Source organism: Phoca vitulina, unplaced genomic scaffold (genome assembly GCF_004348235.1).
Source record: "Phoca vitulina isolate PV1807 unplaced genomic scaffold, GSC_HSeal_1.0 scaffold4, whole genome shotgun sequence".
NCBI lineage: Eukaryota > Metazoa > Chordata > Mammalia > Carnivora > Phocidae > Phoca > Phoca vitulina.
In genome coordinates, this window is record NW_022589707.1 from 363,941 (window position 1) to 373,665 (window position 9,725).

The following is a 9,725-nucleotide window of genomic DNA, read 5'->3' on the forward strand; positions in this document are numbered from 1 at the left end:
ATGACCTGAGCCAAAGGCAGATGCTTAACCAGCCACCCGGGTGCCCCATGTAAGGCACCACATTCACAGGTTCTAGGGACTAGGATGTGGACATCTTTGGGGGGACCATGTTTGGCTTACTACACGTTCCAGCTCCCAGGCAATCCTCACCTCCTGTCTGAGGCCAAGCCAAATCCTCCGTGGATGCTCCTATGTTCTGGCACCAAAATAATGTGCTTGAGTGAGAACATTTGAGGTTCATCATGCTCATCAGCCACCCTCTGCTGCCCATAGAAAGGTACCCATCTTATGTCCACCTCCTCCTGACATCTTTCTTTACCTTCATCATTCTACAACTTCTGTTCTATTCCTGATGCTTCCAAAGATGGCCCCCATCCCTTCCAACTTTACATTGTTCTGTAGCAGTGCTATGTATCTTTGTCCTGTTCCCAGGCAGACTTAAGACAAGAGGGTCAACTGTGCCGTAACCATTTCAACAGCAGCAAGACCTGTGAGGGTTGTGCTGGCCCCTTTAAATATTACTCTATTTCATCTCCATTCTCGGGAAGATACCCCTCCTCCTCTGAGGTTCCTATAACCTTCTCTCTCTCCTTTTCTCTGTCGTTCGTCAGTCTTATTCCACATCATTGAAGGCTTGTCAGAGTCCTCCTGGACCTCAAGGGTGTAACTCCCAGCCCATCCTGCCATCCCTCATACTGACCCAGGGTGACCTTCCTTACTGGGAAATGTGAGCACTCTCACTCCCTGGCTTAAAGTCCTTCAATGACTCCCGTCACCTACTGCTGAAAATCCAAATTTTAGGCCTGCATAGCTGACCCCTCATGAGGTGGCTCCTCCCTATTTTCATCTCCTTCCTAAACTGAACTGCCTGTCTTGCTGAGCACCATGCTGTTCCATGTCTCTGCACATGCTGTTCCCGCTGCAGCAGTGCCCCACCCCCCAGCTCCCCCGTGCATCTGGTACACTCCTTACCCCTCAGGTCATGGCTCAGCATCACCCAGCTGTCCCTGGTCTCTGCAGGTGGCACTGATGTCTCCCCTGTTTCTCATAGACCCTTGCTCGGGTTCCTTCTGTCTTCGTATTAGGCTCTCCCCTAATTTGTATATAATGTGTTCCTGGAAATGTGTATAAAGGTGTGTGTATAAAGATGAGGCATTACACTTACCCAAATCCTGAGGCAGCCTTCATTCCTGGACAGCTATAAACAAAATTCCTGATGTGACGTAATCATCAAGCTCCTTTTAACCCCGAGTGTTGTGCAATTTATACATGGTTATTTAAACACATTAAAAGCGCAATTTAGACATTAAACATATATACTTAAATAATCCGTCTTTAAAAATAGGGCAAAAAGGAATAAATGCAAATATTGTGGGTTGTATAACCTGATATAAACATCTGGAAATTCCAGATGGGATATAATAAATATAATTTTAAATACAGAGCTTAGAAAGGAATAAAGGGAAATCCTAGTGTACCAGAAATGAAGACAAAACAACACCCACGTTATAAGCACGTGAACAGCTGCTGCATCTAAGAGGGTGGGTATATAAGAGAAGGGTATATAGGCCTTGGGCTTGTGAAGGTCAGAGTTGGAGCTGACGCCTCCTCCAGAGAAAGTCCCTTGAAGATCTCGTCTTCAGAAAATACATGGTTCAGAAAAAATGCACCCCAACATTAAAAGATGATAGGCTGGTTGGGTCCTCAGGAAGCAGATGCCAAGTCACAGTTTGAAGTGCAGGACGTTTACTGGGGAATAATGCTATAAAAGGTAAAGGCAGGAGGAAGCAGGATTTTGCAGGCAAAGTCTCAGACCAGGACACAGACCTAACATCCATGAAAGGGAAGAGGAGTGCAAGCAGGTTTGGGCAGCAGGAACAGAACATACTGTGGTTCTGACAGAGTTTGAGCCAACCAAAGGATTCTAGAGCAAATAATTCCTGTTAGAGGAGTCCTGTGTTGAGCAGAAATGCCCAGGCCCTTGGACCCCACCTGCTCCCTCACTGGCTGGGGCTGCCCGAGAACAACGTGAACTTAGCTTGAAAGCCAAGGCATTTCCCGAAGGCGTTAGTGACCACAGCTGTCAGCTAACTGCACTCCTTGTAGCTGAATGGTAAATTCTGGAAGATCTGAGTGGCAGAACGCCATGGCCGTCACAAATGACAAAAAGCTTATGCCTCAGGCTGGGCTTTGGGTGATGGCAGTGGGCAGGGTGATATATTCCTTAAGAATCTAAAACTACAGCTTGTATGTCATGGAGGCTGGGATTCAAATTTACATTACCCACAGGGCTGACCAATTGGCAAAAACTGGGGCCAATGGGCCAATGAGAGCACTTGAGGTTTCTGGCTGAAGGAAACCCCCAACCAGGAGGAACTATCCCACAATCCAGACCACGAGCCCGGCTCAATATAAGCTCATAATCGCAAATTGCAAAACCCACAAGGACATAGTCCGCCATTAGGAAGAATACAATAAACAGCAGGATCAAAATCCAAGAACCTGAATTCATGTACAGATCATCCAAAATAGAATGTAACAGGAATAGTTTTATAAGGCATAAAGCTAACAGAGGGCAGAAAGTAGAAGAAACAGCATGGGAAAAGCCTGGCAAATAGAAACAAATCGGACCTGAAGAAAAATCAAGATACTGTTAAAAGAAAGTGACATTTGAAAAAACAACAAAATTTCTAGAACTAAAATAGTCACTGAGATTAAAAAAATTAAACGGACTGGTTAAACAACTTACCTGGACACAGCTGAAAAGAATTAGGGAAATGAGCTACAGATAAGAAAAATACCCAAAATGAAAGAGAAAATCATGGATGAAGAGATATGATATGTTTAAGAGCATAGACAAAAACACCTACCATACACCTATCTAATCAGATTTTCTCATCTAGAAAGAGATAATTAAGAAATTAGGAGGAAATACATTTTTAAAAGAATGGCTGACAATCTTCAAGACTTGATGGAAGACATAAATCCTCAAATTCAAGACGCCCAAAGGTATAGCCACACTTAGAAACATCGTGGTGAAACTAAAACCACCAAAAACAAAAGGAAAATCTTAAAAGCAGCCAGAGAAAGAGATTGACATGAAAGGAAAAGGTGTCAGAGAAGACCATAGGCTCTTCTAGGATGACAATAGAGTCAGAAGACAATGAGCTAACACCTGCAAAGTGGTGAGAGGGAATACTGTCAACCTAGATTTTGTACCCTGCTCGATTATCACACATGAGCAACGCCAAATAAAGACGTTTGTCAGAAGATAAAGACTGAGAATGAACCAGTTATAGATCCTCGCTGAAAACCTGCTGAGGACTGTCTTTGGGAAGAAGAAACTTGAACCCAGTACAGAGGAGGAGGAATCATAAGGAGAATCATGAGGGGAAAAAAATAGTAAATATGGGTGAATATTAACATATGTGGACTTCATAAGACAATAATAAAGATAAATTTGGGAGATACAAAACAAAGTATCTATGACACTAGACAGTGGGTAAGAAGGACGGAGCATGATGTCAGTGAAAGCATCCTACGGTCTTTGTAATTTCCAGGCAAGGGCAATCATACATATTTGTAAGTCAATCATACAAACTTAAATGTTCATCATAGCCTCTAAAAGAATAGGAGTGGCTCCTAGCAGAGGGAGGAAAGGTGAATTAGGAAAACTTGATTCATCTAATAGAAGGTGGGAAAGGGGGGGAAGGAGCAAAGTATGGTAAATAAAGATCACAAAATAAGGTGACAGAAAAAAAACAAATAGTTCTTGCTATTCACTATGAATAGAAAATAAGCTCTTTGGTCAAAAGACGCATTGTCAGATTATAAAACTAAACAAAGATCAAGCTCTATGCATTGAAGTTTTAGTGAGAAATATTCCTTGGGGCATAAATTTTCCTTTCTCCAAGACTGCCCCATAATCACATTATGTCAACCCTCCTCTTGCTGGGTGTTCTGTACCATGATGACATGTTGTCAAAATTCCAAAATGTTTCATCACTTTCCCTCACCAGAAAAGTCTCATTCCAGCCTCAGTCTGAACCATACTTGAACGTCAGTGGCAAACTCAGTCGGACCTTGTGTCCTCTCCACTCCAGTTCGGGCTAGATCTGTCTGGGGCCCCAGCAGCTTGGGCTGGGGCGAGCACAGGGTCTGCTCCTCAAACCCTTCCTCCTTTCTCTCTCCGGTCTTCCCACACTTCCTTCACCCAGACTCCAACTTAGGACTGCACAAAGCCTCACTTTTGGCCAAAGCGTGGAGAGTTCCAAAAGGACATGAAGGAGGATGTGCTCATGTGTGTTGGCATAGAGACTTCGTCCAGCTTGGCGCCACCTGGGACTGTGGGGCCCCTCTGGTACAGTGGGTTCCACGAGGGGGGGATGTGAGGTTGTCTTGGGGTGGTTCTCAGCTTTACCCTGAATTCCTCTGACATGGAGAAGCATTTCCTGAGGGCTATCAAGAAATGTCTGCCCCTAACTCTTCCCAGGAGTAGGAACCCATTATGTGGCCTGTGGCATATGAGCACCCCAGGGGTCCCCCGCCCCCGACCTGCTGTGCTCCTATATAAGAGGGCAAGGAAACTGCTTGAGTCTTATTGCACCATTGGGGTTTGAGGGTTCGAGCAGGGTGGGAGTAGCCCCTCCTTTTCCCTGTGATGTCTTTAAGCCTTCAGAAATCTCTACATTAAAAGCCACCTGTGGGGGGGGGGGGGAGCGGTGCCTGGGTGGCTCAGTCGTTAAGCGTCTGCCTTCTGCTCAAGTCATGATCCCAGGGTTCCGGAATCGAGTCCCACGTCAGGCTCTCTGCTCTGCAGGGAGCCTGCTTCTCCCTCTCCCACTCCCCCTGCTTGTGTGCACTTGCTCTCTCTCTCTCTCTGTCAAATAAATAAAATCTTTAAAAAAAACAAACAAAAACTTTTAAAAGCCACCTGCTTCCATGTACCAGCATGCTCACAGACTTCAGGGGATACGTAGCAAGTGCTTCTCTTCTTCCCTATGACAGAAGAGGGAGCCTGGAAAGGACAATGAGTGAAGTCCTGGGCTCCACAGAGGACACTGAATGGTCTCACGTGGAAAGGGGAGGATGGCCAAGAACCGCCTTCTCTCTAGTCCTCTTTGTATGTGTGCGTGGGGAGGAGGTGTCAGCTCTGAGGGCGCGCTTCCTGGTAAAGCTCCGCAGGTGAGTGACTGTCCCAACTCCTTCTGGCCACACGGAAGTAAATTGTGGGGCCTTTGGTCCCAGCTTACGCCTTTGGTCCTCAGCTCTGGGCCTTAGCCTCGATCCCCAGACATGGACAAAATGACACTTGACATCTTGTCACATGCTGTTTACAAGAGATGTGCCTAAAACTTAAAAGTACAACATGGTGCAAAGTAAAGAGTTGGGGGAGAAAAGCTATACTAGCAAACACTCATCGAAAGGAAATGGACTAGTAAATACCTTTAGACAAAGCTGACTTTAATGCAAGAAGCATTACTAGGATAAAAAGGATCACTGTATTATGAAAAAAATAAGGTACAGTAGACCTAACAGCATGGACTCATAACATATACAGCAAAAAATGACAGAATTATGAGGAAAATTTTGAAAAAAAAATCACAAAAGGAGATTTCTACATACCTCTATTTGATAAACAAAAATTAGTAAATATCTAGAATATTTGAAGAGCATATTTAACTAATTTTATCCAAACAATTAGAGATTTTATGTTCAAATACATGAAATATTTACAAAAACCGGCTACAAAACAAATTACAACAAATTCCAAATACCAATTTTATTCAGACCCCTTTTTATAGTCACAGCATAATAAGTTAGAAATAATAAAACAATATACAAGATGTTTGTAAAAGAGAAGAACCATTTAAGAAAAAAAAACACCTTTTGATCACATTTTTAAAAAAAGATTTTATTTTTAAGTAATCTCTACACTGAACATGGGGTTCGAGCTCACAACCCCAAAATCAAGAGTTGCATGCTCTGGGCTGCCTGGGTGACTCAGTCAGTTAAGGGACCCACTCTTGGTTTCGGCTCAGGTCATGATCTTCCGGTTGTGGGATCCAGCCCTACGTAGGGCTCCACGCTGAGCAGGGAGTCTGCTTCAGATTCTCTCTCCCTCTCTCTGCCTACCCCCCACCCGCACTGCACACATGCAAGTGCATGCTCTCTCTCTCCCTCTCTCTTGCTCTCTCAAATAAATAAATAAATCTGAAGGGGAAAAAAAAAGAGTTGCATGCTCTACAAACTGAGCCAGCCAGGCGCCCCAGCTCTCATTTTAACACGGCTTTACATGTTTGGTTTTTGGGGGTGCCTGGGTGGCTCAGTGGGTTAAGCATCTGCCTTTGGCTCAGGTCATGATCTCGGGGTCCTGGGATCGAGCCCTGCATCGAGCCCTGCATCAAGCCCTGCATCGAACCCCACATCAGGCTCTCTGCTCATCGGGGAGCCTGCTTCTCCCTCTCCCTCTGCCATTCCCCCCACTTGTGCTCTCTGGCTCTATCTCTCTGTCAAATAAATAAATAAAATCTTTTTAAAAAAATACATGTCTGGTTTTTGGAACAATTCCTATTGTAAAAAGTTTATAGCAAAAAATTTCAGCTGACTACAGAATATTTAATATTAATATATCAAATATGCAACTAGTAATCTTGAGGGGGGAATATACTGAGAGGATATACTGTTATAAAAGTAGCTTCATGTTAAACATGTCAAATGGAAGGCATATTTTTATTTTTCCCTTTTCACATACTCTAGAAGACAAAGAAAAATAAATTCAAATCAGGTAATTAACTCTTCGGTGGTTGAAGCCTTTCATTTTATTTTGGTAACAAGAAAATCTAAAATTAATACTGAATTTCTCATCTTACATTCGTCTGAAAAAGAATGATCATATATTCATTCATCTAGGTGCTTCTCCATGGGATATTAGCTGATTAGTTGATTCCTGGGCCCCATCAAAATTCTAGCTGGCTTAGTTGCAGAAATTCACAAGCTGGCCCTAAAATTCAAAGGGAAGTTCAAGGCATCCCGAATGGCCCAAAGCAATTTTGAAAAAGAAGAGCAGAGTTAGAGGACTCACGCTTCCTGCTGATAACATTTGGAAACATAAAATGTATGCTACCAATAACACAAAGGATGGTGAGTAACCTGCTATTAGATTAAAGCACTGTACTGAGGGGGTGTAACTCACGTGAAATAGGCTATTAAAAATTAAAGCTGTATATTTTAAAACTTAGGGCAACCATTAAAAATGAGGTGTAACTTGTAAGTGTACAATGAAAATAGAATTACTAAAAAACAAATACTCTATCCAAATGCAGGCAAAGAAAGAGAAAGAAATTATCGAAGACTTGGAACACAAAGAAAACAACTAGCAAAACGGTAGATGAAAATGCAATCCTATCAGTAAACACATTAAGTTTGGTGACAGGGGTCATATCCACAATATGTTTTTCAAAAACACCTATAAACCGGGGCACCTGGGTGGCTCAGTCATTAAGCGTCTGCCTTCAGCTCAGGTCATGATCCCAGGGTCCTGGGATCGAGCCCCGCATCGGGCTCCCTGCTCAGCAGGAAGCCTGCTTCTCCCTCTCCCACTCCCCCTGCTTGTGTTCCCTCTCTCGCTGTGTCTCTCTCTGTCAAATAAATAAATAAAATCTTAAAAAAAAAAAAAAAAAAACCTATAAACCAATAAGAAAAAGACCTCACAACAGAAACACTGGCAAAGGATATGGAGAGAAAATTTGAAGAGGGAGAAATCAAATGTCTAGTAAATGTGAAAAGATGTTCCATTCTCTTAATAATCAGGGAAATACAAATATCAACACAAAGTAAAATAATGAACTATCATTGCAAACTCATTGTGTGGACAAGGTTCCGAGTCCATTATCAGTAAGTGTTGGCAAGGCTGTGGAAACAGGACCGCACGCAGGGCTGGTGGGAGTGTCGCTGGGCACCATCTCACTGGTGAGCGATTTGGTGAACGTAGGGAAGAGGAAGGCGCCCCTGTCACCCACTCTTCTGTGTCTTGGGGTCTCTCCGAGAGAAACTCAAATATGGGCAATCAGACATGAATGCAGATGTTCCTACCAGCAGGTTTGTTTTCATTCCCCCGGGGAAGGGGAAGTAAACTGGAGTTTATTTATTCAATGAAATACTATACGGTGGTTAACATGAATGAACCAGATATTCTTGTTTAAACAGGACTATCTCTCAAAAACAATGATGCTTAAAAAAAAAAAAAAAAAAGCAAGCTGCAACCTGATATGGAGTGAATTACATCATTCACATAAACATTTAAAATACCAAAACCAGTGGTATGCACTGTTTACTGGTGCACGGTAGGAAATGCGCCAGGACATAGGTGGGATCTCCAACCTCTGGGAAGGGAAGGAAATGGATTGGCGCTGGCCTTATCTGTACCCATAACTTTCCCTTTTTAAACAGACGTCGGAGCTGACAGCATACGGAGTCCTGCTCCTCTTGCCTTCTAAGGCAGTTCCACCCCTGGCCTCCCTGGGGTCCCGTTAGGTGAACAAAGATATTCTACTTTTCTCCACCCCCCCTCCCCGCCCCAAGTTAGTTCCAGCTGGGTTTTCGGCACTTGTACCCAGGAGGCCTGTCTATACTTTTTCTTTCTTTCTTCCTTCCACCGCCCCCCCCCCAATTTCCTTTCTAGTTCTTGCCACCTGGTAGGTATTCCACAAATATGTGTATAAGTGAACCTGTCCAGGAAAGGGAGCCGCCAACTCTAAGCTCTACCATTTCTTTTGGGGTATCCCTCAAGGTTAGAAAGAGCATTCCTACGGGGACTGGAACTGCAACTTGGGGTAAACAAGTCCCTTCCCACCCGGCCTCAGTTTCCTCCCAGATGACGGGTCCGGCCCCTTCCAGCCCTAGCACTCTATGATTCTCGGAACTGTGTCCTTTCATGTCGAAAACAACACTCGGGCATTTCACAAAAGCACCCAACCCCCTTGTTACCCTTGGAACCACAGCCCGCTTCCCTGGAACCCGGACTGCACAGAGCTGGTCACATGAACTCGGGCTTTCTTTGGTGTGACGGGTTTCTTAGATCCCTTTGTGAGCGCAGGTTTTGAAAGGGAACGACCCGGGTTCTGGGTTTGAGAGGAGCAGGGGGATCCGGCGGGAGGAAGGCTGTCGGAGCCAATCAAGCCGCCTCCAGACCCCAGCACGTCGCCTCGGCTGCGCGCGGCTGCTCGTGCCCGGCTCCCCCGCCTCCGGGTCTCGCCCGAGGCTGCCCGGGGCGGCGAGGACCCCAGGTGAGAGGCCGGGGGGCCCGGGGGGGAGGCCGAGCGGTTCGGCCCGGGCTCCACGACGGGCTGGCCCGGGGCTCAGGGCGTGTCCGTCGCCGCCTGGCTGCTCGCTCGACACTGTTCGCTCCTACCGGCTGTAGATGGAGCTGTCTGGGTTCCTGCAGCCTCCGACGAGCCTCGGAGTGTTTCTCTTTAAACGGCCTGAGAGGGACATGCCTCCCAGGATGCAGTTTGTATCAACATGGCAGCTGCTGTGCAGCTCCCCTGCTGAAGAGGCGCCGGGACGGCAGCGCAGCTCGCAGCCGGGGCCGGGGCCGGAGCCGGGGTCGCAGCCGCGGCCGCACAGGGGCCGCGCGCGGGCCGGGGGCCGGTGCTGAGGGCCGGGGCCCAGCTCGCGGCCGGGGCACAGCCCGCCCGGCCGCCCGCACCGCCGCGCGCCCCGCT

The 9,725-nt window shown here is 45.9% G+C and overlaps 1 protein-coding gene across 1 annotated transcript in view; it reads left to right on the top strand.

The window, feature by feature from the left end:
* Nucleotides 1-9,033: 9,033 nt before the first annotated feature.
* Nucleotides 9,034-9,725, top strand: part of ZNF777 (zinc finger protein 777) — a 27,744-nt gene continuing 27,052 nt past the window's right edge. The window contains exon 1 of the mRNA XM_032401233.1: nt 9,034-9,287. The gene's annotated coding sequence lies outside the window, so the exon portion shown is untranslated. The remainder of the gene's footprint in view (nt 9,288-9,725) is intronic.